We start from the raw sequence: 16,481 nt of genomic DNA on the forward strand, positions 1-16,481 counted from the left end.
CATCCTGACAGCGTATATAAGGAGCTGAAAGTGTGTATCTGATCCTGCAATCAAAGCTCAAGAGCTTACAGAGAAAAATTAAACAGCACAAGTCTGACTCGAAGCTGTATTTGTCACCGCATGTGCACGCAACAGCTTTGTGCTAAACGTTGTTAATACACTTCAACAGACAAGGCTATATAGTCATGTACAGGATATTAGCTATTATTTGGCTGTAATCAAACTTGAACACACATCAGCTACTCTGTGACTTTTTGGATACTGGGTTATGAAAGGCTGGTAACTAGCAACTCCTGAGGCAAGAGAGCGAGAGTGCAAGAGAATACATACAGCAGGTACCAAAGTACCCGTTCTGGGGATGTCACTTCCCTGGTCTCTCAAGGGCATCAGACCTTCTGCTTCAGGGCTTCGGTCCTTTGTGAATCACGCAATTTGCATTCTGGAGATGGAGGTTTCAGTCTGAGCACCGCGAAAACCTGTGCTATATCGTCGTCATGCAGCTTCCCTGGGACTTTATATCCGATTTTAAATTCAGAAAGGATATTAACTGTACTCATCAGTGTGTTTTGTGAGTAATTCAATCATCTAATGTTCAAAAGACATTCTTGATCTGCAGTTCTGTGGTTGGGAGCATATTTTTTCATGGTATCTGTTTGAACAGCTACCAGCTCTCTTGTGGAAAGCAGAAGTCATAAATGCATTTAAATAAACTTGAAGTTAATTTTAATTACAGCACGCATTGTTCTAGAATGTTTAGTCAAGTTAATACAGTCATGCGATAGATGAATTGGTATCATACATTTCAACAGGTATGAAACCTGTATATTTATTATTATGGTTCATCTAAAAGTCTAACATGAATACTTTGTATTCATCCTTGTTTTCACAAAACATAATAATATTTATGACTGCAATATAATGATTGTTCAGGGATGGGAATTTAAATCGATAACAAAAATGGCCTTTTATGTCTTTGCTCATCAAGGCTACACAAAGCCTCTGATGGTTTTCAGTTTAAAATTCAATTATTGCCACTAATGATCATCAAATAGCAACATAACTTTGGCATGATTACAAAGCAAATTAAACTAACTGCTTTATCAATTCATGTATGATTGCATTTTTTTTGACAGTCAGGTTCTAGGTGAAATTAATATTAAAAGAAGAAAACAAAACATAAGTCTTTTTATTTTTTAAATAAATATTTTATTTAAATAAGTCTTTTTTTCTTACATTATGTACTCATGTTTTTAGCAATATGTCTATGATATAAACAGAAAAGCCTATAAACGTATGTATATAGAGAAATACATATATTTCTCTATAGACATATGTATGGACATATGTATGCACTATGGACAAAGACATACATGTGTATGGATATTTCTGTGTGCCCATACAGTATGTGTTTCTAAATGAATATATTATTTGCAAAGAACCTATAAAACCTTCTCCTGCTCTACCTACCACGTGTTAATGGTGAATTCTTCAGCCTGATGAGTCCTAAATTAAGGACAAATTGTAATCACTCCATGGTAATGAAAGTTCTTATGCAAGGCTTAGTGATAGATACATAATCTTATCAGAGCTGACAAGCCACATTACTGCCATTGCATTACAATTGATGCTTAGTCAAACAATGAATACCGGGATGATCCGATTCTCCTCAGAGGAAACTTCACAACTCCTCTGTTCAATCCGAACCCCTGTCTCCACCTTCGGTATCACCCATCTGGAAAGGTCCAGCTTCAAAACCCAAGTTCATCACTATTCCATTCACTGATTTAGTTGTCTAATTGTCAAATAGGGAATGAAGCTTGGGGATGAGATTAAAGGCCTGATGCTCCAAAGTGAAAGGCTTAACTTTTGAAAACAGCACATTCACTAACTAGTTTGCAAGTCAGCAAACAGGAAGCAGTACAGCCACCATAGCCTAGCAAACTTGAGACTGGAGCTCTGTGGTGGGCAAATGAAGACAGACATGGAAGTAGGAAGGAATGGCTAGAGAGCTTAAGCATTCAGATGTTTGATAGAAATGAATGGATGTAGTCTTCTTCCACGTGGACCCCCCACAAAAGAAGACAAAATCACAGATGCATTAGCCAGTGGAAGCTTTGGGACAGGGGAAATCCGAGCACTGACACCGCACCAGTTGGACACCAACAGGGGGGTGGGGAGAGACCACAGCAGCCAGGGTTGCAACAGATGTGCAGGCACCAGGTGCAGCAAGAGCAGACAACTCCTTTGGGGTGGAGTGAGTGTCCACAACTGGTGGGGAGCTACAGGCACAACAAAAAGGTACATTGTGGAAAGGGGAGAGACAAAACAGCAAAGATAGGGTGGGGCTGCAGGTTTGAAGGGTTGGATGCATGATCAGAAACAGAGAGAAATGGGAGGGGGTAGGAAGAGAACAGAGCAAAAAGGGAAAGTGGGAGAGGCAGAAAACATGGGAAACAGTTGTTTCCGAGTCTTCATTGGGGGAAGGGGGGGGGTTGATTACCTGAGGAGAACTGGAAGGAAAAGAACAAAAGGCATAACAGGTGCAAAGAGACGGTTGTTCTCTGTGGAGACTTTGAGGTCAAAGAACTGCTTGTTTGAGAAGAGGTGAGAAAGCTTGAAGAAGGCAAATGGGAGAAAGAAAGGTCTTAGCAATGCTGATATAAGAGACATCTGTCTGCTATGTGACCGAATGCTGAGTGCAGAGTTGTGGGCAGCCGGCGAGTATTTATAAGTAGGAGAGAGTAATTATGAGATTAGAATTTGACCTCCTTCCCAGATTTTTGTTTAACAAGACCATTAATTAGGAATATGGAAACGAACTGCAGCTATTTCTAGAGGTTCTGGCCCTCTGTGGTTTTGAGGGTGAAGATGCAAAATAAATATGGGTTGAATATGTTATATCGGGATGATTTTTACTAATTAAACATTTTTAAAACATTCTCATACCTGGCATCTACACTGAATATCCAAAAGAAGAATAATTACTATGATAATGCTGTGTTTAGAGTAACAGTTATGTAAAATGTTGTCATGATGTATGTGCATATTATAATTTGAGCTTGTTTTTTGATAAGTATTAATCACTTTTATCTTGGTGGTTTTAAGTTAAGCAACCATGGAAGTAATGACTATACAGTATGTATTTAGACATAATGACACTTTCTTGAAATTATGATTGCAGTGACTTCATTGCCTTATAATAATGTTACAAGTGTGTGTGCCTATCAGTGAAATAGGCACCACATTGCTTAAGTGACCAGCACCTTTGTGGAGGATGGAAAGGTCAGGAGCCTTGGTTCTGTTGCGCTCATCGGTTGCTGTTTTTGCTAACTCTAATCAAGCCCAGGAGGTAGTGCTAGAGCAGACCTTACCTGCCTTTTCAAAGCTGCCTTGTTAAAACCAATCTTACAGGGATAACCTGACTCCTCTCACCTTGAAGACACAAATGTCCTTGAGGGGGAGAATGTGGTGTACAGTATGCGTGTGTGTGTGTGTGTGTGTGTTGCTTTTGATTACAATGCAATGTTGAGGTTTTAATGTCTTTAGCAAGATTTTACTTAAATTAACAATCTGACATACAAAATCTATCCTCTTATTTACTATATATGCAAAAGCCAAAGTACAGTATATGCATTAAGGGCTAGTTCAGAATTGTTTTGTTCCAGTACAAAATGTCAATAGAAGAAAAATCACCTGTTAGAATGACTTTGCAATTTATTTGCCCTTCGTCACCAGATGCCGCTTGAAAAGCATGAGGTTTTCAGGGGCAAGTCGAATGAGGTCTGCCAGGCCAAACACCCTCAGCGGTTGATCAATAAAAGCTGAGATGTGCCACATCTGTTGGTGTTCTCATTAGATCAAATGTAAATGACCTAATGTGTACATATTATTTTGATTTTTTCCAAATGTACAGATGTGCATGGCACACTTGTTAGGATTGCAGCCTCACCGTGCTGGGGACCTGGGGTCAATCCTGAATCTATTGCACTATCTAAGGAGTTTGTATGTTTTTCCTGTCTTCACAAGGGTTTCCTCCAGGTGCTCCAGTTCCCCCACAGTCTATAGACATACTGTACTGGTACTTTAACTGGCTTCTGGGAAAAATGGTCCCGTTTCTGTGTCTGTCTGTGTGTGCCCTGCAATGGACTGATGCTTGCTGGGATAGGCTCTGGCCCCAACAGAAGCCCCAGCTCTGTAACCCTGTTTTGGATGAAGTGGCTTGCAAATTAATTGATGAATGTACAGATGTTCTGTATTTTTATGTACAAATTTTACTGCCAACTGGTGTAGCTGCTAGCTGCTGATGAAGTTTGCTAGAGCACTTTAGGTAAGGTACTGTACCTTTCTCAAGGATACAGCAATAATGTCCCAACTGTCACTTGAACTTGCGACCCTCTGGTTGAGAGTCTAGATTCCCTTACCACTACTTCTTGTAAAGAGCCTACTAATATATTCAGACTAATTTAGGACTTTTTCCTTGCTGAAATACTCAGAGGGTAGCTCAGTTTATTAGTATAGTTACATTTTCCACTAAACTGTCAGATTTACAAAACTGCCTTGCTGTACGCCAAGGGCAGACGCAGAAGTCACAGAAGAACTCTGGACTGCACTGCACATCAAAAATGAAACAGGCGTACATTTAACAAAACTCCACAATGCAAAAATATATTTATAAAATAAGAAGGAGAACAGACGATGGAAAACAGCCAAAATCCTAGCTTTGTGGGGAACAGTTTTCAATCAGGCCTTGAGAAAACAGAAAACTAAATAAACACAGCAGTGAAGAATTACTCTTGATACACAACATCAGGAAATAATGCTGTGCATGAGAAATGTCAAACACAACAGTACAAGAACAAAATATAATATCTGATATTCAATTAAGAATAACAATAAAAGCAATAAGGCAGTGGATTATTCTTATACTGAGGTCCAGGGTCTGGGATGATGGAGGACAATTTTAAACACGTCAGTAAACATTGTGTCTAAGTTTGCGTATGCATATGTAAGAAAGAGCTAAGGAGGGATTTTTGAACTATTATTGTATATATGTGTATGAACAAGTACAGTAAATTAAAAACAAGTTTGTTAGCGCAAGAAAGCAACTCGTACAAATGATTATCTACAATCTTTCGGATCAAATTTTTAAATTTCTATTTCAAATTAACACTTACATAAACTATCATATTTACCCTTAGATACTGCCATGACTGGATGTTTTTTTAAAAAAATAAATAGAATAATTCACTTTTAAAGCTAATACCACCATATATTTCCTAGTGAAAAAAATGTTTAAACTGTTTGACAAAATACCAGTATAAATCTTTAATTTAAAACCCAATTCAGAGCGCTAAGGCTTTTTTCTTTTTCTCCAAACATATCCTACAAGGTTGTTGGAGAGCTATTTGTAGTCTGTCAAGTAATTGACTCTTGAATGAGAAATAAGTGTGATTTATTGAGGATGTGAATACATCTGCCACCATATCTCATTAAAGTTTTGATTTATGGCACAACAGTCCGTAAGTGATGACCATTTTATCTTTTTGCACCTCGTGCAAAGAAGTTGATCAAGACTATGCGATCTGTCATACCATACAATAAAATATTGTTGTGGAAGGGTTCATATAGCACCTTTCAGGATGAGGTTTGATTCAGATTTTTTAAAGAAAAATATGGACAACTGCATAAATTGAACCCAGCTGAACCCCTTATGTCATAGTTAAAATTCAGCAAGTAAGGCATTTTCTTTGTGTTTGAAACATGCCAATAGGAGATAAACAGTGTTTCTCAATGGGAGGACTCTCTTACAGTAGCGTGCAATAATTTCATATAGAACATGTACACATACTGTTTGTGTACAATATTAGAAATAGTGTTTTTGGCATGGTAGAACTATTAGAACTGTTTGTTTTCTTTAAAATAATTAAGTCAGTTTGTCTTGTTTACTAATCTAGGAACAAGTAAAGGTTTATTCCCTGCTGAAAAGAGAAGAAAAGTTTCGCTGTGGAGCCTTCTTCGTGTGTTTTTTATTCTCTTTCAAGCAGGGAATAAATCTTTACTTGTTCCTTTGCAGCCACGCATGCTGATGCAGCTACCTACTGTATGCAGTTACTAATATTTCTATAATACAGGCAAATAATGTCACAATTATTTTATTCCCTCCCCCTTAAGGGCGCTCCAGCTCTTTCACTTTGGACTTGATTTTGTGCACCTTCTCCCCTGTTCCAGCCTCCTTTCATCCACCTTAAAATGCCCACTCTGTTCTGGTCTCTGCACTGGTTCCTGTACCAAACGAGTTCGGGATCTGAGCGTCTGGTTCCGTTCCCCCCAACCCTCCACCGGATCCAGCTCCGGTTTTTAATCCTGTTTGTCCTCGTCCCGGATGGACCGCCCGGTTTTGGACCTTTTGCCTCCCTCTTGGATTTCCCTTTGGACTCTGTTTTGTATTGTTTTCCCCGGACTCGCCTCCCAGAACACCTGAGCACCATGGACACGCCCCCTGTTTTCATTTCCCCGTGTTTTCCTCACTCATCCCCGGATTGTATTGTCTGCATAGGGTCCGTAAAGAACGTTTTCCTGACAAATAAACTGTAATGACTTAAACTACAGCCAGTGTAAAACAGAAATACTGTATAAAGCTAGTCAGTAAGTCCGTATGTGTACAGTATGTGCCTGTAATACTGTACATTTACATATCCTGTATACATTGATTTTGAGCTTAACCTCTCAATTCAGTATTCCTCACGAGGAATCAGAGGCCCAAATACCTTTCTTACGGCTCATTTTTGACATGTAGTTTATAAACGGAGACTCTGAGTTGTAAATAATTAATTTTGCTGCAAGTTGTTCTTGGTTTAACACCACCGCAATGTGATTTCAATTATTAAGTGCTCTGCACGCGATTCACTGACACTGTGTAATTACTACAGAGATGACATTTTTATTATTTTTTTCACTAACCTTTGGTTACTCTTTCTGCTCTATGCTTGTACTGTACATCTTGAGCGGACCCCTATTCCTTTCAATCTCCCCGAAATTCTTATTTATATATGATGTGTTTCAAACATCACTGAAGTCTTTAAAGATCTTACAGTTCATTTGCATTTTATTTTCAGTCTTTTGATTAAAATTCTTGTAATGAATCTTTTAGGTTCTCTAAAGAGAAGCTGTGGCTTTTTTTGTCCTTAGGCAAAGACAAGGGTTGATCTGAGTAACGATTGCTAGTTTTTCTGCAGCTTCATGTTTCTTTTCCATCGCTTATTGCAATGATGTTCAAAATCGCTTGCACAGCTGGGCATCGTGCTCGGTTCATTGTTGATGGACCTGTCCTGTGGCACAGCAATGGTGTCAGAATGAAGCTCTACCAGGCTGCGGCCTCAGGACCGATACTTGAGCCATTGCACAAATCGCTGCAGGTTCCCTCCTGCTTAAACCGATTATTTTCCTGACCTTTCAAGGAAAGACAGCAAAGTGTTGACATCAAAACTGCCCCATCCCTCTCCACCCCAGGCCTCCCTGCCAGATCATGTTAAGTTTTAATTTACTAAAAAGAAAACATGAAGGCAATTTGTTGGTGGTCATGTTAATATTGCAGAAAATCTGGCTTTGAGTCCTGCCTTCCATAGACATAACCCATTCGCACTGAACTGGCTGTTCTGACAGGAACCAAGGAGCTGGTGTCAGCTGGAATTAAAAAGAAACCCGTCAGTGGAGAGATTTTCTTATGCATCACCATAGGCTACGTACAAGCAGAATGGAGCCTTTCAGCTGTCTTTTGAATCAAATGGATTCAAGTTCAAATTATGTATTATGTATATTATAGACATACTGTATAACGCAATGAGAAGGAGAGGCTTTGGAAAGGCCACCACTTCCGTTCTCTTCGACCAGCTTTGATCTGGTTTCCACATGCAACCTATTTTACACTTTCCTGGCACACAGATAGTTTACAGTACTTCACTTATCAGATGTGAGCAGACAGCATTTCCTAAACATGTCTCTCAGGCCTAATACAATCTCAATCAAATGTTTTAAACATAGATATCACACGCAAAAACAGAAAACGTCAACAGAAATTAAGTTCATAGAACCATGATGAGGTTTTTAGTATGAAACGTGGCACCCTGCCAGATGAAAAAACTACAAGGTTACTATCGGGTATGACCTCCCTGAGTACTCAGACAATCCAGCGACCTGATCAGCCTGGACAGGTGGCTGTGGGATGTGACTCTGCTCCTCCTGTGATGCTGCAGCCTGCTGGAGATGATTGGTTGGTTTGCTTCTGTTAATGGCATTGCTGAGTTGGAACCATACAGTAGGTGTTCATCTGTTGTACTGGACCATAACACTATTTGACTGAAGCCATGTCACTTTAATACAAGCTCTTTGTGGTCTTGCACTAACTTGCTAGAAAATTGACACTTTAGAATTGACTCACAGAGACAAGACAGCTGTTGGCTCAAGGGCTTTGTAAATATTTCACTGAACGTTATGGTAGCTCTGAATCGGCATCAATAAGAACTACCTTCTTTATTCTAGCATTTTCATTTCTTTTGTTCTTCTTGCGGTGATTAAAATGATGTGTAATGAATGGCTAGTTATACAGATCCTTAATTCTTTTTTTTTTCAAATTTCACTGAATTCCAGTTCAGTACCAAAATACCACATACCTGGTGATTTTATAAAATGAGATGATTGATTAAAATCAATTACCATCCTGAGGAACAATACTTCTCAACCTATCTCCTCACTCTTTAAGACACAAATAACATTATTTTAAGGAACAAGGGGAGTTTAACATACACATTTGAAGAATATTCAACACCCAAGTCATGTTTTTCTTCTTTTATTTTTCTCTTCAGAACGTGATTACCCTCCTGCTTATTCCATTTACAGCGTCCATACTGACACAATACCTTACACTAACAATATACTGTATATGCAATCAGCTAATGATTGCTTTCCTTTGTGTAGCCCACTTGCTTCGTAGGTGTCAGGATGTTTTCTTTCCGGACCCTATGCAGAAGACACAATCCGGGGTAAAGTGAGGAAACACTGGGAAAAAAGGCATGCAGGAGACGGGAATGAAAACAGGGGGGCATGTCCATGGAGTGCTGGTGGTCAGGGGAGGTGCGGCCGAGGCAAACAATCCAGAGATGAGTCAACAAGGGAAATCCAGCACTGCGCAAAACTCCAAGGCCAGGCGATCCATCCGAGACAGACGATTAAAATCAAAACGGGTCGGGACCTGGTGGGGGGAACAAGAACAGAAACTAAAACCTTAACGGGGCCAGGCGCATCCAGGTCCTGGACTCGCTTGGTGCAGAAACCAATGAACTGAAAAGGGGGCTGGAACAGGGATCAGGTGCGGGAGATGAAACAAACAAGGAAGGGCTGGAGAGCCCTTGAGAGGAGGGGTTTGCGATCGCGACAGTAGGTATGACTGGAGAAATGTATTGTACGTGTGTTGTAAAATAGCACAGTCTGAGACGGTAAGGGGACAATATGAAACAATCCTGTCCTGATTCAGTTAATTCAATTCCTATAAAAATATTTTCCCTCAATATTTAACCCTTTATTTTTCAGTGTTCATTAATGCATCTACTGCACATGTTGCTTACTGTAATACAGTATCTAAGTTAGAATATACTAAAGGTACTACAACTACCAATAATGCTGCTTTTCTAAGTTCTCCCTAAAAGTGCTTTTATCAGTTCCATTTGCTTTTCAAAATTTTTTAATTAGCTGAGCAAATTAATTCACATAAAATTTCTAAACATGGCTCAGTGAATTAAAGCTTTAGTATGTCCATGCAGATGTGACCAATCTTCACATAGGAATGCATTTTCCTATAATTACCTCTGGTGGAATCAATGAAAACATCTAATACCTCCTTTAATTAATCACACCAGATTAATTAATAGACTTGTTCATCAAACATGGATGATGCTAAGCCTAATTGAAACAGCAAATTTAATCTAGTAGAGAACAAGGTGGTAGATGGAGAGAGAGAAAGGTATTTCATTCTTCACTGGAAAAAGACTGTGACAGTGCTGGGATGGACATTCTGGAGCTTGCCAGCTGAGCCTTGAATGATACTGTTCCATCAGTACACCAGCTCAAAAAGTAGAGTTGTCACTGCAGGAAAAAACATTTTATTTAGACTCTTTTGTAATACCTTAATGACATACTGTAACTGTTACCTGCAACTTCATAGCCACATTTATAGTCCTACCTCGTTTTTCATCTTTATTTTTCCTCTGTGTTTCGACATTGACAGAGTGAACCTACTAAGAGCACTGTGACTAAAAGCAGTAATAAAGAGATGTATTAAGCAGTTGTACTGACACTTGACACTTTCCTATTAGGGTTTACCTTTTTATGTTTGCCGATACCAGGTTCAGGTTTGACTATTAGTTTGAAATGCTAATAACTAATTCCCATTCAGTGAATGTCCTAGAAAGTATGTTTGCAGTATTCCAAGAATAAAAGCCCTGTGAGAATAAGATGGTGACTCATGTAAACCAGGTAGAATAGGAGAAACAAAATGGCAAAATTGCTCATTTGAACCTTGCAAGAGTGTCAAGCCCTTCTGTGACAGTGTAAACCTGCTTGGTTTTAGTACGTAAGAAAAGCTTAGCAGTGTCAGTCTTAGCCTATGGCCATTCACATGAAGAAATCCAAATGCTACCATTTCTCAGATAAATGAAAGTGACAAAGCGCCTGCCTACAAAGCTGAATATAAATAACATGTAAAGCATATTCAATCGTGTCATGATACAATAAAAATTGAAAAAATATATTTTTATATAAATATATATAAACACTGTATTCTGCATTTAACAAGGAACTGGCTATTCTTAAGTTGAAATGCATTACTTCCCCCAGAGATGCTGATCGTATGTTTAGATTCCTTGAAAATGTCAGTAATGAAATGTCTAACTGACATACATTACATTTTGGAATTTCCCACAAAGGACTGTTGAGATTTCAGGGACAGACCCCGTGCTTAAAGGCCTTTGCCCAGTAATTATTAAAGCTATACATTTTCAGGGACGGTCTGGTTGACTAGGAGTAGTAAGTACACGAGCATCATAGTCACTGAAGACAAATGGGTCTGAGTTTCCAAGCATGACAGTGACAATCAGTTCTGCACTTGTCTGCCATCACCTTTCGAAGTCTTGAGCCGAAAGTGGGGAGGTGCAGCGCCAATACGGATGTACCCCTGGAAAAAAAGCCAACCCGTTAGCTCCACTGACAGCCTGTAACAAACTGCTGCACAAACCAGTCAGGCACTGCTGCTCCTTAGTGGGGAGAGAGTCATCGTCAGGAGACGGGGCTCTGTAACAGCCTCCTCACACAGATACACTGCAGAGAAGAATAATGGAAAAGGGCAAAAGACCTACCAACACTCTACAGCATGGAAAAAACATGGGGGGGGGGTGTACCTTAATTTATATGCATTTGTCGTTTTTTGTTCTGCTCCATTGTTATTCTGTAGGTGGCGAAACAAAGCACATTGAAATTATTTAGGGGAAAAAATGCTGAAGGGTGCCAGTGCTAAAGCCAAATCTTTTAATTTGTGAGCAGGGGTGCTCTCTTTCTGCCCAGTGCGCCATCTGAGACAGAGGGAAGCTCTCCAAAATGATAGGAGTGACTCCGCAGAGCCTGTAGTAGCAGCTCTGAGCTTTCCCTTTTATTCTTACACAAGGTTTTAAAATAATCTTTATTATTCAGTGATTTCAAACAATAATATAACACATTTAATTTTATCTATCCATTCATCTTGCCAGTTTTAATTCTATAATAGGTTCATTAAAAACTATTTTATTATTTTTATAGTATGGCTGAATAAATACCCAATAATCTAAAAGACAGATGGCTCACAATGACACAAAATAGAGAACAATACAAATGATTATCTGGTGAATAATTATTATTCCATCTTTCATGTATTTACTGCTTTTGCTGTGTAAAAGGCTTTTAAAGTATTTTTCAACTTAAGAGAAAAAAAATAGCAAGGCCCTCTTAGTAATTATGGTAAGAGTAGAAAGCCAGTTATTAACTCATTATTTCTTTTTGTAATTTAATTCCCTGAAGTCTGAATTGCTGCATGCATTATTTCAAGCCCTGGCCATGTACCAATTTGTTTTCTGGAGGATTTCAACTCGATATTGAGCACATTCACTCACAGTTCTGTCTTCTGGCGCTATGATTGTTTCACCATTCAGCATTTTAATGAATGTTTCATTTCAGATTATTTTTAAGTACAGCGTACAAAAAAAAAACCTTGATTAGTCTAATAAAGAATTACCACACTCAACACAGCCATCCATATACTGGAAACAACACCCACAGGTATTTAAAGAGAAATACAGGGACTGTTTTATAAACCTCTGGTCTATCTTTCCCTGATCTGGAGAGCCTCAATTCTTAGGTGTTTATGGACTGTTGAGATTTAACCACGCTAGCAAAGTTATGTACAGTAATTCAGAGCTTCCAGTGGGCACCAGAACACCTGCCCATTGTTATACAACATCACCTACAGAATAATATTTAAAGGCATTAGGACCTTTACGAGTTATTGGTACCCCCAGATCCATTAGTATATTCAAGATAAATAGAAGTAGATACAATAATTGCAGTTTTTAGATAGTAATGTAATTACAATAAGGCATCATGGTCAAATTGTTAAAAAATGCATCCGCAAGAGATACACACAAGAAGCTAGAAAGTATGTGGTCCATGTCTATTAATCAAAGAGATGATAGATATTATCAATTACATTTTAGTGACTGATAGTTAAGCAGGACGACTTAGAGAATAAGGAAAATGTTTTTCGGTACTTCAATCTTTAAAAATGTGAGAAAGGAGCTTTTAAAATCAGTGCAATGCTATTCTCTGCTGTATATATTCTCTTATTAATGGTACTGTATATAATTGTGAATTTGAGTGATATTTCAGGTGGGTAGCTGCGTCAGCATGTGTAGGTTGCAAAGGAACAAGTAATAGGTTTATTCCATGCTGAAGTGAGAAGAAAGAAAAAAAATACAACATTTTGGCTGTGGAGCCTTCTTCAGGTTTATATGAATAAACCTATTACTTGTTCCTTTTTAACAATATTTACACATTTGGACTTGTATTGTTTATATCTGCATCGTCGGAGCTGATATCTGTTCAGTTCACATCAAATTTAGGAAAAGTTGTCTTTGAATGATAAAAAATAAATGTTACAGAGGTTCCTGTCTATATGTTTAACATCCCATATAGGCCTTGTACTCAGAGAGCTAGGCAGATATGTGTGCGCACTTAGAATTTTTGTGATTATTCAAAAAATGGCTCTTTCCTAAAGTCAATTGATGATCTCTATACAAAGGTCTCCTCGGTGCATTTGCTTTTGTGTAAAGATTTGTAATAGTTTTAACTGCAGCTGGTTTTCCTAATGTAGCAGGTTGGAGGTTGCAGTTTATATAGTGTTCACTTCGTAGTGTCTGAGTGCTCTCCAACTTGAGTACAGCCAGGACCTCTGTTCCACAGACTAGCACAAGCAGCTGCTGTGCTAGTTTGTGCCATCTTTACTGACTACAGGCACAACTACACTGCCATTTCCCTGAGCTAGGAGCAGTGAAGGAGGGCCAGTGCTTAATTAGCTGAACTTAGCCCATTTGGCATCATTAATGGAACTTCTGTTTTTGCAGGAGGAGGAGATACTACTCTAGTGTCTATATGCCCATTTTCAGCTGGAGCTCTGTCGTTTGCCTGCCGCACTACCAGTTTGTTCTGCATGCAGGGGCTCTGCTGGCTCCTGCTGATCAATCTAATCAGCTGCAGTGATGTATGACCATGTCTGGAAAAGGCATGACTTGCCACCGCATGTAATTAAAAGAAGCCGGAGAAAATTCCTTAACACGTCTGTGGCAGGTCAATGCTGCTAGCAACGGTACATGTTGTAAACATATCATTCTCCTAGTCAGGCTGCTCTAGCAGCTCATTAGACAGAGAGACTTTCATTTCTTTAGCTTATATCGGGAATCTTCTCTAACACATTTTAAAGGCCCAGAAGGTTTGGAAACAGTCTCAATATTGTCATGCTGGGACTGTTGGGACAAAGGCCATTAGAGGTGATGGATATAAACAGGACCTAATCAGTGGTTTAATTAAGGGAGGGAGGTGGGATGGCTGGAAAGCTCAACTTTGAACTTTCCCTCAGCTAAGAAAACTGTTTTAATTCGAGATAACCATATAGTTCAAAGAGCAGTGATAGAGTGCAACAGAATGAAATGCTAGGTCAGCGACCAGTAGAAGTCAAAGAAAATGATCTATGTTTTTAAATTTTAGTTATGGATGCAGACACCATTGGTGCCATTCGCACCCCGCCCTGCAGAACGGCCGTTGTGTAAGACTGAGCTCCATGTCTCCTCCCTCTCTCGGTGCCGCCTCCGCCTCTGACAGAGCGCAGTGGGCGGATCGCTATTTTCATCGCCTCTGATAGGGAAAAAATAGACCTGCTGATCTGTCCTACATAATAGAATGTGATTTTTTTCTGTTCGAAACGCGTGTTGTCTTTAAGAACTTCATGTATTTTAAATGTTTAATTAAGAAGTAAAAAACTTACAGCATACACAAAGATTCTAAGCTGATCACGAGGAAGAAAAATCACCCGTTTTTGGCACATAAAAAGTGGTTATTAACTATTGAAACCGTTTTTATAGCTTTTAAAGTCATGCAACGTCTTAGTTAAGCAGGAATGCATCATTGTATCTTATTTTTGAAAAATCGTTTGCCCCGCCTACACAGGGTGGTTGACCTGAGGAGCATGAGAGGCACTTCACTCACATTCCATGGCCGGACTAGTCCCCAGTCTCAATCCCATTGGAAACCCCTGGAACTAGAGGAACATGAACGATGGGGTAGGATTATGCCAAAAATATTCCCGGTGCCTATGAAACACACATGATATCCCATCCAAATCTGTCCTGGTGCTCAGAAGCCCAACCCGTGACCTGGGTGGGAGTCCTAGTACTCTAGAGATTAAACATATAAGCCGTGATCTAATCATAACATGCTACATGGATGCAATTTTTAGTAGCTCAAATTCTGTTCTTCAGAACACAGTGAACTTTAGGATTATGTTTTCTCTTAACCTACAGTATTACTGTCCGAGACCCTTGTAGCCAATGTCTGCCTGGAATTTCCTCCCCTTAAACAGTTTGTTATATCTCTGCAGCAGAACACAGCAGGAGCCTGGTTCAGGACTTAAATTGAAGCCAACCCCCTTGGCTTTGAGTGTGGAGAGTCAAATTTCTTATATTTCTTAATGTGTCCACTTTGTTTTGGTCTTCAGAGGTCAGAGTTTTCCATTCTAGGCCTGTCAGGTAGCTGAAAATGCATTGTACGTCTTAAATAAAAATCTGAGACAAATTGATAAATTTGGATCAATTCTACATAATGTTTTGTGAAGACTGGGCCTGGAATGAAAATTTTCCCGCATCCCAAAATAAAAAATAAAACATATTGAAAGCCACAACAATAAAAAACATTGCAATTGCTATAAAAACCTTTAGACACTGCCAGAGAGCATTTCTCTGCTGTTAGGCATTGAAAAAAACCCCAGAGTTGCCTTCTGGTGTGAAAAAAAGGACCACTGAAAAGAAACTGATAAAAAACTGATTGATTACCCCTTCTGAGTCAATGATTGACAGCTAGAAGGCAGGCGGATTGCAGCCTGAGGCTTCAAGGGAAGTCTCACCCCCTAAGGGCTCTGAATGGCCGAAAATAAAATGAATGACAGCGTTTGTTACCAATCAGATCGCCTTATTTCTTGCAGTTCCGTTTCAAATACCTATTCAAAAGCCAATAACATTCAGTTTCCTGCCGGTCTGGACGTGGGTTGGTTGATCGTTTTGTGGATATATATCGTGCTTCAGAATAAGGTAAATAGATGGGATATATACAGTATATGCTGGTTTTTGCTTTTGTGGTCATGTTTTGCTGGCTTAGTGATTACCTTATCGATACACTTTGAAAGTTTGGATATGCATCATCAGATAAAAAGTGTCTTTATGCTTGTTTGCCTTGGTTTCTTTTTTTAAAACTTTTTTTTTTAAAGCCCCAGTTGTCCTTTTTCGATTGATAACAGGTTTTGTGTTTTTTTTTGGTAAAAAAACGATTAAATATGACACAGGACTCCAAAGTTAATATTGACTTACACCGTGGTCGCTTGTGCCTATGCGGCGCACAAGCAAAATTTGAATAAATTATCGTTTTTTTTCGGTTCTGAAAATGGTTTTGTGAAGCTCTAGTTGAACCTTTTTCGATTGATAAAAGGTTTTCTGGAACAGGTTTTGTGGTTTTGGTGATGTAAAGTGATGAAGGGAGAAGCTCCTTTTAAGTCATTTTTTTCACAGAACGTGGTCGTTTGCAGCCACGCTAAACGTTGTGACGTTTTTAGAGGAATGCTTTTATTCATCACAAAATGATTT

The sequence above is a fragment of the Lepisosteus oculatus genome, chromosome 11 (genome assembly GCF_040954835.1).
Source record: "Lepisosteus oculatus isolate fLepOcu1 chromosome 11, fLepOcu1.hap2, whole genome shotgun sequence".
Taxonomy (NCBI): Eukaryota; Metazoa; Chordata; class Actinopteri; order Semionotiformes; family Lepisosteidae; genus Lepisosteus; species Lepisosteus oculatus.